Below are 17,686 nucleotides of genomic sequence, written 5' to 3'. Positions count from 1 at the left end.
TTCAGGCAGATGGTGAAAACCTGAACTAGGACAACAGACACGATAAATTAATTGAAAAATATTGTTCAAATATCCCAGTTTGTTTTCAGCCATCTTTTCAGGAACTTTCTAAACTAAGAACTCCTCTGGATTGCCCTCCTTCAGGGAAATGTTTTTTCTTCATCCAGTTCCTAGCATAGCAGCCCAATCAGTACTCTGCAAAGCAGTCAGTAATTGCTGTTGAATTGTCACCTGGAGTGACAAGTCTATTTTGAGGGTGTTTTCTTTGTTTTTACTTGTCACAGCAATAATACTGTAGGTAAGGAATCTTTGGATTCAGCCAGTAACTAGAATTTTATGACTATGAACAAAGAAAGGCTGCGTCTGAAGTGTGACCTGTTAGTTTTTCCCTTTAAAAAGAGGTCTCTGGATCTTAGAGTTTACCCAACTGTGGAGATAACATAACACCCCATATAGCAAGGCATGCATTTATTCACTCAACCAACCATTGGAGCTTCTAATATCTGCCAGGTACTGGGAATGCAGGATACTGGGAATTACAAGAGAACTACCAGGAGAGACCTTAAACAAGCGCACACTTTTAAATTTATCGTCGTGAAAAACTCTAAAAGGAAAAATACAGAGAGACCTAGTCTAGTCAGAGTTTCTCTAAACTAGACATTTAAACTTAAATTTGAAAAATGTATGGGAATTGGTATAAAATTTATGGGAATAAATGCGTTCAAAGCTCTGAGAAAGTAATTCTAATTATGGCTAAACTATAGTAATTTGGGAGCAAAGGGGAAGTGAGTCAGTGGCCAAGATCATACAGAACCTTCCTAAGAGTAAAAAGAAGTAATTGCTTTGTCTATTTTGTGTATCTCTGGGTTCCTAGCTTCTAGAAGAGTATCTGGCACATTAAAAATACTCACTAGGGGTGCCTGGCTGGCTCAGTAAATACAGCATGTGACTTTTGATCTTGAGGCCATAAGTCTGATCCCCGCATTGAGTGTAGAGATCACACTAAAGAAAAAAATTAAAGAAACCCACTAAATAATGGTTGAACCAATGAAGTAGGAAGACAAGATCACAAGAGTCTTCCAAGTAGATCACTGGTTGATGTGTGAAAAATAATTTGAATGGTGGAGGTGAGGGCAAGACTAAGAGAAATCAGGAGGGTATTAAAGTAATCCAGGTAATGAAGGGTGGTTGGAAGAAAGCAGGGACAAGGGGCCCCACCTTAAGAGGAAACCAGCCTTAAGAGGATTTTACACCACCTTGGAAGGAGCCCTCCATCCTTTCCCGAGTGATAGATAAATGACAAAAACCTGATTGGGTGACAGGCACATGGAGGGTTAATCAGATTAAAACAGACCGCCAACAAGCCCATAAAAACTCCTAGACTTAGAAACTTCTATGGCAACCCTCTTGGGTCTCCTCCCTCTTTGGGAGCTTTGTACTATCATGCAATAAACTTTGCTTTGCTGCCTACTCCTCTTCCTTCGGTCTACCTCTTCATTCTTCTAAGCAGCGGACACAGAAGGAAAAGAAATCCTGTAGCATAGGCACTCGAAAATGATAATTTGGATATGAGTGACGGACAGATGTATACAGATATGTCATATATTTAGGGTGGAATTGACTGGTTTTGGATTGTTATTAATTTGATGAAGAATAAGAGGAAAGGGTCAAGTATAATTCTGTGATGTCTTATCTTCTGCATGAGTATGAGACAAAGCAGGGACTGGACTCAGGTCCCCTCAACCTTGACTGCAAAATCCAGTGTTTGGCTTCCTCCATAAAGAGGGAGGTGCTAAATCTTTATGCCTCTTGGGTAGCATATCTTGTGGGAATGCAGAGGGACGATGCTTACCAAAAGAAGGGTGCTTACTACCAAAACTGGTGAAGACTGGACTAGTCTGTGCCAAGATGCACCCCTGTGCTGAATTTTTACCGACTTTTTCCTCATTATAATACTAAAAACCCTGCTGGGGTGGAGATTTAATATGTCAATTAGACATAAGACGCATGAAGAAGCATGACCTTTAAATATGCAAGTGCTAAAAAATCCCGGCCTTTGCATGCTTACACATCACCCTTTTCCCCACCTAAATTTCTTTAAAACAACATCCTGACCTCTCATGAAGTCAGACTGAGGATTCTTACCTTTCTGGTGTCTCCCTTGTGTTCAAGTAAAAGCCCCAGGAATGCCTTGCCTAAAACTCCCTTTGGCCTCCTATCAATTTCTATGTTTAGAGACCCCAAGGCAGATGATGATGCTGTATCTCAGTAAGCAAATTCTGAAGGACTAACAGGTTTTGGAGGAAAAAAGTATAAGCTCAGTTTTGGATATGTTAAGTTTGAGTCATGTGTGTGCCATGGAAAAGAAAGATTAGATTGAAACTCAGAAAAGAGTCTAATTGGAGATGCCAGTTTGAAGTTTATCAGCTTACAGGTGGTAACCAAAGCCTATTGAATGAGATCACTTACATTGAAGTTGTAAAATAAAAAGAGAAAAGGGCTAAAGGACCACGCTTTGTGGAGGTTTTAGAAGATAAACTCCCAAAGAGACTGAGCTGAGAAGGAACTACATGAATGGTAAGAGGAAAACCAGAAGAATGTAATATTCTAGGAAAAATACCTCTTTGTAGGTTGGCCCAATGCAATTCTGACTCTATAGCAAATGTCAGTGTCAGATTAGATGTATAGAATATGAGAACTAACAAAGGATCACAGAACCACTTTAATCTGTCCTCTTCAGATGTAAAGAGAAATACCTACCCAGAGAGGTGAAGATCATAAGCAACCCGTGGCGCAGCAGGACTTCCAAACCATTTAAAATACAGTTAACACAGGGCGCCCGGGTGGCTCAGTCCATTAAGCATCTGACTCTTGATTTTGAGCTCAGGTCATGATCTCAGGGTTGTGGGATCAAATCCCATGTTGAGCTCTGTGCTGAATGTGGAACCTGCTCCTGATTCTCTGCCTCTGCCCTTACCCCTGCTCTCTCCATCTCTAAAAAAATTAAAATAAATGCAATTTAGGGACACCTGAGTGGTTTGGCTGTGTGTGAGCCCAGATCCAAGGATTAGGTCCCGCATCTGGCTCCCTGCAAGGAGCCTGCTTCTCCCTCTGCCTGTGTCTCTGCTTCTTTCTGTGTCTCTCATGAATAAATAAATAAATAAATAAATAAATAAATAAATAAATAAATAAATAAAATCTTTAAAAAATACAATTTACCCTGAACAGTACAGACTTTAGGGACACCAAACCCCCCACATGGAAACAAAATTTTGCATATAACTGACTCCCCAAAAACATAACTACTGATAACCTACTGTTATTGGCCAAAAGACTTAAACAATAATAAAAACAGTCAACATTTATTTTATATGTTGTATGTATTACGGATTGTTTTCTTACAATAAAGTAAGCTAGAGAAAAAAGAAAACTAAGAAAATTTATAGAAAATACACTGTACCATATTTATCCAGAAAAATCTGCATATAAATGAATATACACAACTCGAACCATGTTCAAGGATCAACTGTAGTTTAGAAATTTGCCATTCTTTATTTGAATATTCATACTTATTGTTATGAGTATTCCTCAGAGAAAACAAACTATTGCCATTTTATAGGAAATCGAACCATTAGAAAGTTAAAAAAAAAAAATTTTTTTTGAGATCCACAGGAGTGCCTGACTGGCTCAGAGAATGGAGCATGTGACTCTTGATCAGGCTTGTGAGTTTGGGCCCTGTGTTGTGTGTAGAGATAACTCAAAAATAAAATCTTAAAAAGGAAAAGAAGGAAGGAGGGAGGGAAGGAAAAGAGAAGAAAAGAGAGCACAGATTATAATTTTTAGCCTAATTTACTGAGGCTTTCTCAGAGTATTCAAATACTTTCCTCTATCTTCAGCCACCCTAATACTCCTTCCCATTTTTACCTCAGAGATTCCCCTCCCATTAGGTTTGTTGACCCTTCTCTTCCTATTTTTCTGGTAAGAAGTCAGAAATTATGAAAATTAAAAACATCTCATTTCTGTGTTTGGTGCTCACCTCTGAAAGTTATTTCAGTCAATGCAATGGCTGTCTATATCCAGAGGGACAAATTAAGCCCTACTCCTAAACATTCAAAGGTAAATTATTTTATTAACCCCATTGCCACCTTCATATTTGAGAGTCATGATAAGTCAGAAATATGAAATGTTGATTCTAGGTTGAAAATATTGGAAGGGGGACACCTGGATGGCTCTGTGGTTGAGCTTCTACCTTCTGCTCAGGGCATGACCCTAGAGTCCTGGGATCTAGTCCCACATCGGGCTCCCTGCAGGGAGCCTGCTTCTCCCTCTGTTTCTGCCTCTGTGTGTGTGTCTCTCCAGAATAAATGAATAAAATTTTTGAAAAAATAAAAGATTGGGAGTGCTGTAAGCCCAATAAAGCCTCAAGCCCAAAATCTTCTATTTTACCTTATGCCTAAAATTCCCCCGTTAGTGAGCCATTGTCCTCCTTATAATTCCTTTTAAATGCCAATAATAATCCTGAAAGGAATGAAAAACTCACCATTTTGTGAACAGATTTGTTTTGTTTCCCCCGTTTTTGAAACATACTGTGGGCAACTTGAGATCACCATAAACCTGGGGTGGTTGAAGACTGCTAAAGGTGGGAAGACAGGCACGAAAGAGGAAGTAGGTAATAAGAGAAATAGTATTTACTTTATTTACAATGTTGTCCTGGGCCCACACTCTAAGCAATTATATCTTTGGAGTCTAGCCATTAAGTGTGCTGCCCACTGATTGCTCTCCATATCAGGTAGCTTTGTATCTAGGTCAAGAAGTAGGCATGTTCTTATACTCTTCTCTTGGGAGACCAGATGTGTATACAACATACCAAAGAATCGGTGTGACCATAACAATTGTTTTTTCCTATACTATTAGCACTACAGAGAATTTGGTATTCAAACTTTAAAAGAAACTAGGAGAGCAACTCGAAAAAAATCTGTCAAATGAAAAGTTATTCTATTACAAATCCAGCTGAGTGCTCTCATCTCTGATCTAAAGGTACAGATTTTGAGACTCTGCTTGGAAGGGGGAATGTTAAGGCACAAAATGATATTTAAAATATATAAATCAGGGGCACCTGGGTGGCTCAGCGGTTGAGCGTCTGCCTTTGGCTCAGGGCGTGATCCCGGGGTCCTGGGATCGAGTCCCATATTGGGCTTCCTGCATGAAGCCTGCTTCTCCCTCTGCCTGTGTCTCTGTCTCTCTCTCTCTCTCTTTCTATCTCTCATGAATAAATAAAATTTTTAAAAATATTTATATAAATCAGGGGCCCGTGGGTAGTTCAATCGGCTGAGCTTCCAACTCTTGATTTCAGCTCGGTTCATGATCTCATGGTCGTAAGATTGAGCCAAGGGCTCTGACTGGGCTTGGGGCCTGCTTAAGATTCGCTCTTCTCCTCTGCCCCACTCCCCCTAAAAATAATAAGAATAAAATTTAAAATAAAGTAAAGGGGCACCTGGGTGGCTCAGTTGGTTAAACATCTGCCTCCTCGTTTCAGCTTAGGTCATGATCTTGAGGTCATGGGTGCAGAGTCTGCTTAGGATTCTCTCTCTCCCTCCCTCTGCCCCCCCCCCCACTCTCTTAAATTAATTGATTAATTAATTAATTAAAATATATAAGCAGAACATAATGTTTCTGTTTTTAAAAACTCTCAGTGGCTTCTCTTTGCACTTTGAATAAAATTTAGCTGCTTGCCATAACTTATAAGGCTCACTTAGTAAGATTTCTGTCCTTCCTCTATGTTTGTTCCGTCTCATCTACCTTTGTGCCCTTTGCTCCATTCACATTGGCTTTTTTTTTTTTGAGAGAGAGAGAGAGAGATTGAGAATGAGTACATGCTTGCACACAATGGGGCAGGCAGCAGAGAGTAAAGAATCCCAAACAGGCTCTGTGTCCAGCTCTGAGCCCAACGCAGGGCTGGATCTCACAACCCGGAGATCATGACCTGAGCTGAAATCAAGAGTGGGCTGCTTAACAGACTGAGACCCCAGGCGCCCCACACTGCTTTTCCTAATGCCTTTCCAATGCACTAAGGTAGTTCTTGCCTTAGGGCCTTTATATCTGTTCTTATGCCGGGACTGTTCTTTAGATTTTGCGTCACTGGCTCCTTTTCACCAGTCATATGTCATTTCAAATGTCACCCCTTAAGAGAGGCCTTCTCTTATCATTCTATCTAAAATATCCCCCATTAACTGAAATTATGTTGTCTGTATATTCTCTCTATTTTATCAGGTCCATTGGAGAGTTGGTACTTTGTCTGTCTCGTTCCCTACCATGTCCCCAGCATCAGAAATAGTGTCAGGCACATAGTGGGTATTGAATTAATGAATGAATGATACAGGAAAAAGAGAGGACCATTGAAGTTACAAGGTCCCTTGGGAGGCACAAGAGAGGGATTAGCTATAAATTAGAAAGGGACACCTTTATCATCAGGCATGGAGGGAAAGAGGCTCAGACAGGTACAGAAGCAGCAAAGATTTTAAATGTTGTTAGGAGGAAAGAAGGGGTAGAAATTTAATAACTTCCACCTCTGGGGTGCCTGGGTGGCTCAGTGGGTTGAGCATCTGATTCTTGATTTTGGCTCAGGTCATGATCTCAGAATCCTGAAATCAGGCTCCACATCAGGCTCCATGCTCAGCAGAGTCTGTTTTTCCCTCTCCCTCCCCCTCTGCCCCTCCCTGCATATATGTGCATGCTTGCACGCACTCTCTTAAATAAATAAAAATCTTTAAAAGCCTCCACCTTCTTTTTGAAATGTGATACAAAGTCAATGCTGGGAATTGGGGGATAGATAGTGATGGATCCTGCTTCCGTGGGAGTCAGTAAATAAGATATTTGCTTTTTCACTTTGTTTAAATTTCACACATCTTAAAGCCAAGCCCCGTTGTAGTTTTCATTTTCTGAATAACAATAGTTTAGGCCAAGCATTTTATTTACCTTAACTCATTCAGTCCTCATAACAACCTGAGCCTGTTAATCCCTGGTTTACAGATGAAGAAACAGGTTTAGAGAGGTTAAATAACTTGCACAAAATCGCACAACCGGAAAGTAGTATTACCAAAATTCCAAAAGATTTTTTTGTCTCTTACATGCCACCTATCAAATACCCAATAAAAAGATTTTTTTTTTTTTTAGATTTTTACTTATTTATTTATGAGAGACACACAGAGAGAGGCAGAGACACAGTCAGAGGGAGAAGGAGGCTCCCTGCAGGGAGCCCAATGCAGGACTCAATCCCGGGACTCTGGGATCAGGCTCTGAGCTGAAGGCAGACGCTCAACTGCTGAGCCACTCAGGCATCCTAATAAACAGATTTCTAATTCATTACTTGATCATTGATATTCCTTGTTGTGGTTAATGCCCCGTCTAGTTTTTAAATGCAATATGCAAAATAACAAACGTCATAACTTAGATATCCCAAAAGGACAGTTTGTAACTATCATTAAGAAAGCATCTGGCTTTCCATCAGTCTTCCTTCCTTCCTTTCTGAATGATTATATCTACAAGTCATTTGCTTGGGTGGGGCTAAGCAAACGAGGCCCTGCGCCCAGGGTATGGAAGAGCTGAGAGGTGGTAGAACAATGCAAGAAGGGTGAACATGTGGGCTGATAGTGCAGAGTATGAGTCCTAGCACAGTAAGGAGGGTGAGGGATGATGGCAGCAGTGGCAATGACAATTGGTTATAAACAGCAGTGATTTATCAAATAATAAATATATTGAAGATAATGGAATATTTCTTCTCATTAAAGGGAGATGGGAGGAGTTACAAATATGGAAAAGCAGAAATTAGAGTAAACTCTGTCATGTTGGATTGGGATTGTAGGTATCAATGTGAAGCCATAATTTTCAATAGCTAGATATAGAAATATAGGTATGTGAATATATATATATATATGGGAACATGTATATACATATGTATATTCTCAAGCCTTGTTCATTGACAGGACCTGGGAGCAGTGACACCCCAACAACGATAAGCACAACTAATATCTCCATCTTGGTTTCTAAATGTTGTTCTTCACTAAAAGGCCATTTTCCTCTAAAAGGAACTGCTTCTTAGAGAAATAACTGATTCCGAGGCGAGGGCAGGGAAGGTAGAAGATGAACCTGCAACCTCTTATCTGCCAGAAAGTAAGGAAATATTCAAAGAATGATGAGGACATGTCAAAAGGACGCAGAGGACAGCTTGAAGGGGCCCCCACAGGACCAAAATGAGACAATCGAAATAAATAACAATAGCAACAGATTATAACCCCTTGTATTAAATAAGGATCCATCCAAACTGGATATGAATAAATAAAAAGTGGAATGCCAACAGTGAATGTAGAAGGGATGATAAAAAACCACCATTTGGCAACCATAATAGCAATAATTAATTAAACCAAGAAGCATCTATGTATGCTAAGCCACTTGGTGAAAATTTGATGAGGAATGGGATATTTATATAGCCTCAAAGTACTTCCCCACAAAATACTTATTAATTAAGAAAGGGGAAAGAACAACTTTACTATGGAAAAAAACACTTAATCTGTGAACAGTTAACATCAGCAATAGGAAAATTGAAATTGTTACCACCTGATGGTATGCAATGAGAAAAAAAAAACCAGCATCACTTCTGTGCTAGTGTTTCCTTTTTTTTTTTTTAAGATTTTATTTATTTATTTAGTTATTTGACAGAGACAGAGAGAGATAACACCAGAAGGGGGTGTGGCAGGCAGAGGGACAGAGAGAAGCAGACTCTCCACAGAGCAGGGCTCCATCACAAGGCCCCGGGTGATGACCTAAGCCAAAGGCAGACGCTTAACCAATGAGCCACCCAGGCGCCCCCACATCTGTGCTATTCTTGCTAAAAATGCATTACCTGAGTCTAATTAAGAAGAAATATCAGACTAACCCAAACTGAGAAATGTTCTATTAAATAACTCACCTATAATCTTTAAAAGTACCAGTCATGAAAATCAAAGAAAGGCTACAGAACTGTTTTGATTAAAGACTCATGATGGGTGATAATTAAATGCCTCACCATAAAGGCCATTATTGGGAAACCATTATTTGACTAAAATCGAGTAGAGTCTGTGAATTAGATGATAGTAAGGCATCAATGTTAAATGCCTTATTTTTATAATTTGTGGACAATGAAAAACATACAGGCAACCTACTCTCAAAGTTTTAGAAATTAAAATATCTTTTTTGTACTGTGCTTATAGCCTTCCTGTAAGTTTGAAAGCCTTTAAAATAAGAAGGAAAAATATTAGCAAGGGGGTCCAAAAGAATACCCTTCAAAACATTGGAACTGACAACCAATGTCTTAAATGGAAAATATGATTCCTGGAATTGTGGGTAGAAAAACACTGCTTTGTGGGCTTAAAAATAGCAATTGTTTTCCATATAATTACACCCTCCAAGATGCTGATAGAAACTACCTCTTCCTGCAAGCCTTCTTTGACTGTTCCAGCCCACACTCATCATCCATACCATAATTAAAATTATGAACTGTTCCAGAATGTAGGATACATATTTTTTGCATCACTTCCTTGGCATTTAATCATATATAAGCTGTGACTTCTCTTATACTATTATCATATATAATTTTGGGGTTCTTTTTTTTTTAAAGATCTATTTATTTATTTGTTCATGATAGACAGAGAGAGAGAGAGAGGCAGAGACACAGGCGAGGGAGAAGCAGGCTCCATGCCGGGAGCCGGCCCAGGACTCGATCCTGGGACTCCAGGATCGCGCCCTGGGCCAAAGGCAGGCGCTAAACCGCTGAGACACCCAGGGATCCCCTAATTTTGGGGTTCTTGCTTAAATCCTCTCATGAATATATCATCTCCATAATTACATTGCAATGTGCCTAGGAGCAAACATCATATATGATCTTTTTTTTCTTCCCAGGATCTCAGCATGTTTGTTTGTTGTTTTTTATTGAAGTATAGTTGTCACACAGCATCACGTTATTGTGAAATGTGCAGCACAGTGAGTTGACAATTCCATAGTTATGGTACCTAGCATATGTTTTGCAATCACATTTCCACATTCCAAGGACTGTCAAAGGATAATTGATCTCAATTGATATTTCTTGCATCCCTACTACATATCAGGTACTATAAACAATAATTTCTCACATGTATAGAATGCTTTACAGTTTATTCTGCACCTACAAATCCATTGTCTCATTTGTTCTACATAACTCTGTGAGGTAGGTGCTGCCATATGATAAACATGTTCAGAGAAGACCTGTGATTTACTGGAAGTCACACAGCCATTTAATAGAATTTTCTGGTCTTCAGATTCCAAGTCCAGCACTTTTTCAACATCAGCATAGGAAACAGGTAACAAGTCTGGACACACTGGTGGTCATAGGTATTGTATTAATTTTTTATTGTTGCTGTAACAAGTTATCACAAATATAGTGGCTTACACAACACAAATACATTAACTTGCAATTCTGTAGGACAGAAGTCTAACAAAGGGCTCACCGGGCTAAAATTGAGGAGTCCACAGGATTTTATTCCTTTCTACAGACTCTAGAAGAAAATCCATTTCCTTGCCTGTCTAGTTTATAGATGCTGATCATGTTCTTTGGATCGTGTCCCCCTTTCTCCATCTTCAAAGCAAGCAACAGTGGATCTCTTTGTGCTTCTGTCTATAATTACACCTTCCTCTCACTCTCTCTTCCACTTATAAAAACCCTTGGGATTAAAATTGGACCTACCAGATAATACACAATAATCACCCTATTTTAGGGTCAGTTGATTAGCAACCTTATGACCTTCTGCAACCTTAACTCCCCTTTGCTATGTGTTCTAACATATTAACAGATTCCAGAGATTAACACGTGGACGTCTTCAGGGGCCACTCTTCTGCCTATCATCTGTATGTTCTTCAAAGTTTCACTTTCCAAAGATTCCCCGAGCACTTTAACATCTTAAACCATGATATGAACAGTTTTTCATCTACTGAAAACCAACCATCAGATTCTAACAGGACATTTTGTCTACTAATACATTATTAATTTATAGAAATGAGTTATGAAAAATGAGTCAGAGTTCGTTTTACAAAAATTAGTATTCTCTGAGTCCAGTGGTTCATAATTCAACAAATTAGAGAATTGAGGCCAGTGACATTGAGTGACTTTTTCAAGGACACACAGCTAATAAGAGACAGAGTAGGAATTCAAACTTAGGGCCTAGTTCAAAGATCAGGGCTTTTCCATTATACCATTTCTCCACCAAGAATGGTTCCTCCCAGGGCCTAGTGCCCTAATTTAATGCCCGTGATGTAAATATCAATCTGTTCCTTTGGATCATACACTTTTTGTGGGCTGACTGCCTTGCAAATGTAAATCCCTGCAGAAGATTAACACAAATCCCTCCAGTAGCAAATTATATAAGATGATGGTTGTACACATATGTTGTAAAGGGAAAAAAAACATATGTTGGATAAATGTAAGCATTAGTGTATAAGCAGACAGTTGTGAAAGCTAGGGAAGGCTTAGAAGAGGCTTGATGGAATCCTGACCCTGCCACTTACATGATCATGGACAAATCCTAAACTCTGGTAAACTCTTTTAACCTTGATTTTCTGATTTGTAAAATACATAATTCGAAAGGTTAGTGTGAGAATTACACGCCATAATTCTTGAAGAGCACTTATGCCAGAGCCTGGCCCAAAGTATGTGTCTAAGAACTGTTGGCAAGTTAATAAAGATCCTGATGGCTTCTTTACCTAGTTCAGGAATTGATTCCGGAATGGGTGATTTCTTGATCGACCACAAGGTGGAGGTAGAGACACAGGAATTTTGAATTTAACGGGGTAAAAGGAGGAGCCTTTCCATTTGGAACTTGACGGAATAGATGGTATCTATCTACCTTTAAGCTACCACACATACTCCTCCATCATGAGAGCCTTTGCTGTTTGTTTGTTTGTTTGTTTGTTTGTTTTGTTTTTCAGAGAGAGACAGATAGACAAAGGAGCTTTCAATAAATGTTCTTTATTTTTTAAAAGATTTATTTATTTATTTGAGAGACAGAAAGAGAGAGAACGCGGGAGAGAGGAAGCACACACAGGGAGAGGAAGAAGCAGATTCCCTGCTGAGTAGGAAGCCCAATGTGAAGCTCTATCCCAGGACCCCGGGATCATGACCTGAGCCAAAAGCAGATGGTTAACCGACTGAGCCACCCAGATGTCTCTTAATAGACATTCCTTAATGCTGTTAATTTTACTTTGACTTGGAGAAAATGTGGTATCTGGTACAGAAGAGATGACTGTACAGTTATGAGAGAATATCTTTAATACACTTATTTTCTTCTACTTCCTCAGTCCAGAGGCAAGAGACAGATTTTTTTTAAGATTTTTAAAAATTGGGGATCCCTGGGTGGCTCAGCTGTTTGGCGCCTGCCTTTGGCCCAGGGCGTGATCCTGGAGCCCCGGGATCGAGTCCCGCGTTGGACTCCCGGTGCATGGAGCCTGCTTCTCCCTCTGCCTGTGTTTCTGCCTCTCTCTCTCTCTCTATCATGAATAAATAAATAGGGATCCCTGGGTGGCGCAGCGGTTTGGCGCCTGCCTTTGGCCCGAGGCGTGATCCTGGAGACCCGGGATCGAATCCCACGTCGGGCTCCCGGTGCATGGAGCCTGCTTCACCCTCTGCCTATGTCTCTGCTTCTCTCTCTCTCTCTCTCTGTGTGACTATCATAAATAAATAAAAAATATTTAAAAAATGAATAAATAAATAAATTTTTAAAAAAGATTTTTAAAAATTTTATTTATTTTACAGAAAGGGAGAGTGCACGCAAGGGGAGGAGCAGAGGGAGATGGAGAGGAAGATCCTAAGCAGACCCCGTGCTGAAATGGAGCCCAACATGGGGCTGGATCTCATGACTCTCAGATCATGACCTGAGCTGTAATCAAGAGTCAGACGCTCAACCAACTGAGGCACTCAGGTGTCCCAAGGCAGTTTTTGTCTGCACTCTTTGTCTAAAAGGTATACTTACCCTTTCTCCCAAGAAGTCCATTGGGTCCTCATGAAAATAGGACTCCTAGATATCTTAGTATCCCAGGATCTTAGCATCAGGGTGTAGATTTGGCTTCAGCTGTTCTCAGAGGATCACTTTCTAAGTATATTTTGATAAGTTCATTAAAAACTCAACTCTCATTACCTCCAGGCATGATCTTACAGGCTATACAACTATTATAATCTTTAAAAATTGTATATTATATACAATTAAGATTAGAATAAATAAAATCATAAAGTCTACTTAAAAGATGAGGGTACTATCAAATATCAATTTCAAAGGGCCACTACATTTAGGACTCAAGAAAGCATTACTATAGAAGCAGAGCTTCTATAGAGTTTTCCCCCAAAATCTAATTGGATGAAAGAAACTCCCCTTCCTTTCTATGTATAACTAAAGGATGAATAAGCATTAACCAAATGATGGAGAATGAAAGAGGAAAGATCATTCAAAGCTGAGTTCCAAGACATGTAAAGGGTCAAAGAAGAAAAAGCAATGTTCTTGTAGGTTTGAAAGTAATTATATATGGCTTAATGGTAAAGATTGAGAGGGGAATGGCAATAGTTAAAACTGGAGGGGTAAGCTGGAGATAAATCATTAGGCTCTATGTTTTATGTTGAGTATGAACTTTATCTGAAGACAATGCAGCGTCACCAAAGGACATCAAGGTAGGGCAAGAGAAGCTCAGATAAATGTTTTGAAAGATCATTCTGGCTGCAAGATAGAGACTAGATGGAAGGTGTGCTAAGTATTTTGTTTGTCTCTCCAGATAGTCTTTCCACCATACTCCACTTGTTTTGTGTCATAGAAGATTGACCTATAAGGGCTCCCAACAGGCTCCCTTGCCTCTGGCTTCTGGTTGGGTCCAGCATTGGGAAATAGCAGCAGAAGATCAGAGGTCGGGAGGAAAGAAAGGCCTGAGTATTTATCCCCCAGTTCCCTCCCTGCTGAGTCACTTTGTGAGGATACTTCCCTCCACCAAAGCCCATAGCTCTTAACAGACAGCAACCTTCCATTCAACTGCCCTCTTTAGACTCTGATAATCACTGTCTCCCTTATTTTTTCATGCTTTTGGCTAGTAATGACTCCCACTGTTGCTAGCCCCGGAGGAACTTAATTTCCCATGTTGATTCCCCTAAAACCTGCACACATTTTGTAAATAGTTCCTTTATTAAACATACTGGAAATTATCTAGTATGAGTGTGCTATTTCCTACCAGGACTCTAACTGATAAAGAGTAATGATAAAAGTATAATAATAATGACAGCTAACATTATGTTCCAAGCATTCTTCTAAAGAGTTTACATACATTAACTCATTTAATGCTCACAGCAACTCTATGAAGTATCCCTCCTTTGGAATGTGAGATATATAGAGATTAAGTCGTTTTCTCAAAGTCACATAGCTAGTAAGGAACTAAACCATAACTCAAAAATCCACACAGTCTGTTTTCAGAGTCTGTGTTCTTAACCACTCTACTCCTTTGATGAGGTAAGAGTTGATGCTCTAAGTTGAAGTAATAACAGTGGAATGGAGAGGAATGGAGAGGGTTAAGAGATATTATTCCTAATGTCAGCATAATTTGAAGGATTAGTTGAGATCAAGAGGCAATATAAATGTTTAAGAATGAAATGGACCCTTGTTTATAATTTGTATCTTACTACCTGGGTGATCTTGAGTAAGTCACTTTATTTTTCCAAGTTTTAGTTTCTTCATCTGTAAAATGGGACCAATAATACCTACACCATGGACTGGCTATAAGAATTAAACAAAGTAGGGACACCTGGGCAGCTCAGTGGTTGAGCTTCTGCCTATGGCTCAGGGCATGGTCCCCGAGTCCTGGGATCTAGTCCCACATCAGGCTCCCCGCAGGGAGCCTGCTTCTCCCTCTGCCTATGTCTCTGACTCTCTCTGTGTGTCTCTCATGAATAAATAAGTAAAATCTTAAAAAAAAAAAAAAGAATTAGACAAAGTACAGTTACAGCCAGAACAGTTAGGCAAGAAAAAGAAACAGAAGGCATCTAAATCAAAAAGGAAGAAGTAAAACTGTCTTCATTTGCAGAGAGAGAGAGAGAGAGAGAGAGAGACTCCACTGAAAAACTGTGAGATTAATAAATTCAGTAAAGCTACAGGACACAAAATCAATATACAAATATCACTTGTATTTCTAAACACTAATAATGAGCTATCAGAAAGAGAAATCAAGAAAACAATCCCATTTATCATTGCATCAAAAAGAATAAGATATCCAGGAATATTCTCTTACACCATACACAAAGATAAACTCAAAATGGCTGAAAGACCTAAATGTGAGACAGGAATCCATCAAAATCCTAGAGGAGAACACAAGCAGCAACCTTTCTGACTTTGGCTGCAGCAACTTCTTGCAAGACATGTCTCTAAAGGGAAGGGAAACAAAAGCAAAAATGAACTATTGGGACTTCTTTTTTTTTAAAGATTTTATTTATTTATTCATGAGACACAGAGAGAGAGAGAGAGAGAGAGAGAGACAGGTAGAGGGAGAAGCAGGCTCATGCAGGAAGCCTGATGTGGGACTCGATCCTGGGACTCTGGGATCATGCCCTGAGCCAAAGGCAGCTGCCCAACTGCTGAGCCACCCAGGCATCCTGAACTATTGGGACTTTATCAAGATAAAAAGCTTCTGCACAGCAAAGGAAATGGTCAACAAATCTAAAAGACAACCTACAGAATGGGAAAAGATATTTACAAATGACATACTGGATAAAGGGCTAGTATCCAAGATCTATAAAGAACTTACCAAACTCAGCACTCAAAAAACAAACAATCCAGGCAAGAAATGGGTAGAAGACATTACATTGACACCAGTTAGAATGACTAAAATTAACAAGACAAGAAACAACAAATGTTGGAAAGGATGTGGAGAAAGGGGAATCCTTTTACAGTGTTTGGTGGGAATGCAAGGGAAAACAGTGTGGAGGTTCCTCAGCAAGTTAAAAATAGAGTTACCCTACAACCCAGCAATTGCACTACTGTGTATTTACCCCAAGGATATGGATGTAGTGAAATGAAGGGTCACCTGCACCCCAATAGTCATAGCAGCAATGTCCTCAATAGCCAAACTGTGGAAGGGGGAGAGATATACTTCAATAGATGAATGGATAAAGAAGATGTGGTCTATACATATATAGCAGAATATTACTCAGACATCAGAGAGGATGAATACCCACCATTTACATTGATGTGGATGGAACTGGAGGGTATTATGCTGAGTGAAATAAGCCAATTGGAGAAAGTCAATTATCATATGGTTTCACTCATATGCGGCATATAAGAAATAATGCAAGGGGACGCCTGGGTGGCTCAGCGGTTGGGTGCCTGCCTTCGGCTCAGGTCGTAATCAACAGATCCGGGATTGAGTCCTACATCAGGCTCCCTGTGAGTAGCCTGCTTCTCCCTCTGCCTGTGTCCCTGCCTCTCTCTCTCTCTCAATCTCTCTCTCTCTCTCTCTCTCTCTCTCTCTCTCCATCTGTATCTCTCATGAATAAATAAATAAAATCTTTAAAAAAAGAAAAAGAAATAATGCAAGGGACCATAAAGGAAAGAGGGGAAAGTGAATGGTGAAAAAATCAGAGAGGAAGACAAGCCATGAGAAACTTAACTCTGGGAAACAAACTGAGGGTTGCTGGAGGGGAGGTGGGTAGGGGGCTGAGGTAATTGGGTGAGAGGCCTTAAGGAGGGCATCTGATGTGATGAGCACTGGGTGTTATATGCAACTGATGAATTATTGAAAACTACATCTGACACTAATGATGTACTATATGTTGGCAAATTAAATTTAAATAGAAAATAAAAATAACACTTGGAAACAATTTTAAAATAAAGATATGCTTGAAAATGACTTTAAAAAATGGTACCTAAGAATAAATTTAATCAAGTAAAAGACCTGCACACTGAAAACTGTTACATGCTGATAAAAGACACTGAAGAAGAAACAAATAAATGGAAAGGTGTTTCATGCTCATGGATTGGAAGAATTATCATTAAAATGTTGCTATGATCCAAAGCAATTTATAGATTCAGGGCAATTCCTATCAAAATTTCAATGGCATTTTTCATAGAAATAGAATAAGTAATCCTGAAATTTGTATGGCACCACGGAAGACTCTAAATAGCCAAGGCAATCTTGAGAAAGAACAAATCTAAACACATAATACCTTCTGATTTCAAACTATATTACACAGCTATAGTAATTAAAACCATATGATATGGTCAGTTACTTTATAAAGGAGCCAAGAATAAACAATGGGGAAAGGATAGTCTCTTCAATAAATGATGTTGGGAAAACAGGACAGCCACATGCAGAAGAATGAAACTGGACTCTAACTTATACCATACACAAAAACAACTGAAAATGAATTAAATACTTGAATGTAAGACCTGAAATTACAAAATTCATGGAAGAAAATATAGGGGGTAAGCTCCTTGACATAGGTCTTGGCAATGATATTTTGGATTTGACACCAACATCAAAGTCAACAAAAGCAAAAATAAACAAGTGGGGCTACATCAAAATTAAAAGCTTTTGCACAGCAAAGGAAACCATCAACCAAATTAAAAGGCAACCTACAGAATAAGAGAAAATATTTGCAAAT

At 39.3% G+C, this 17,686-nt stretch overlaps 1 long non-coding RNA gene across 4 annotated transcripts in view; it reads left to right on the top strand.

Moving 5' to 3' along the window:
• The window catches only part of LOC112642477 (uncharacterized), a 61,090-nt gene that overhangs the window by 1,212 nt on the left and 42,192 nt on the right, over window positions 1–17,686 (top strand). For 2 of the 4 annotated variants that reach the window (XR_007402359.1, XR_003125273.3), the window contains exon 3: window positions 12,815–13,021. This is a non-coding gene — a long non-coding RNA (uncharacterized LOC112642477). Of the gene's footprint in view, window positions 1–12,814; window positions 16,943–17,686 lie in introns of those variants that run through there. The other 2 variants (XR_007402360.1, XR_003125274.3) reach the window with 2 other exon arrangements.

Source organism: Canis lupus, chromosome 15 (assembly GCF_003254725.2).
Source record: "Canis lupus dingo isolate Sandy chromosome 15, ASM325472v2, whole genome shotgun sequence".
Classification (NCBI taxonomy): Eukaryota; Metazoa; Chordata; class Mammalia; order Carnivora; family Canidae; genus Canis; species Canis lupus.
This window is presented reverse-complemented; position numbering and strand designations above follow the sequence as displayed.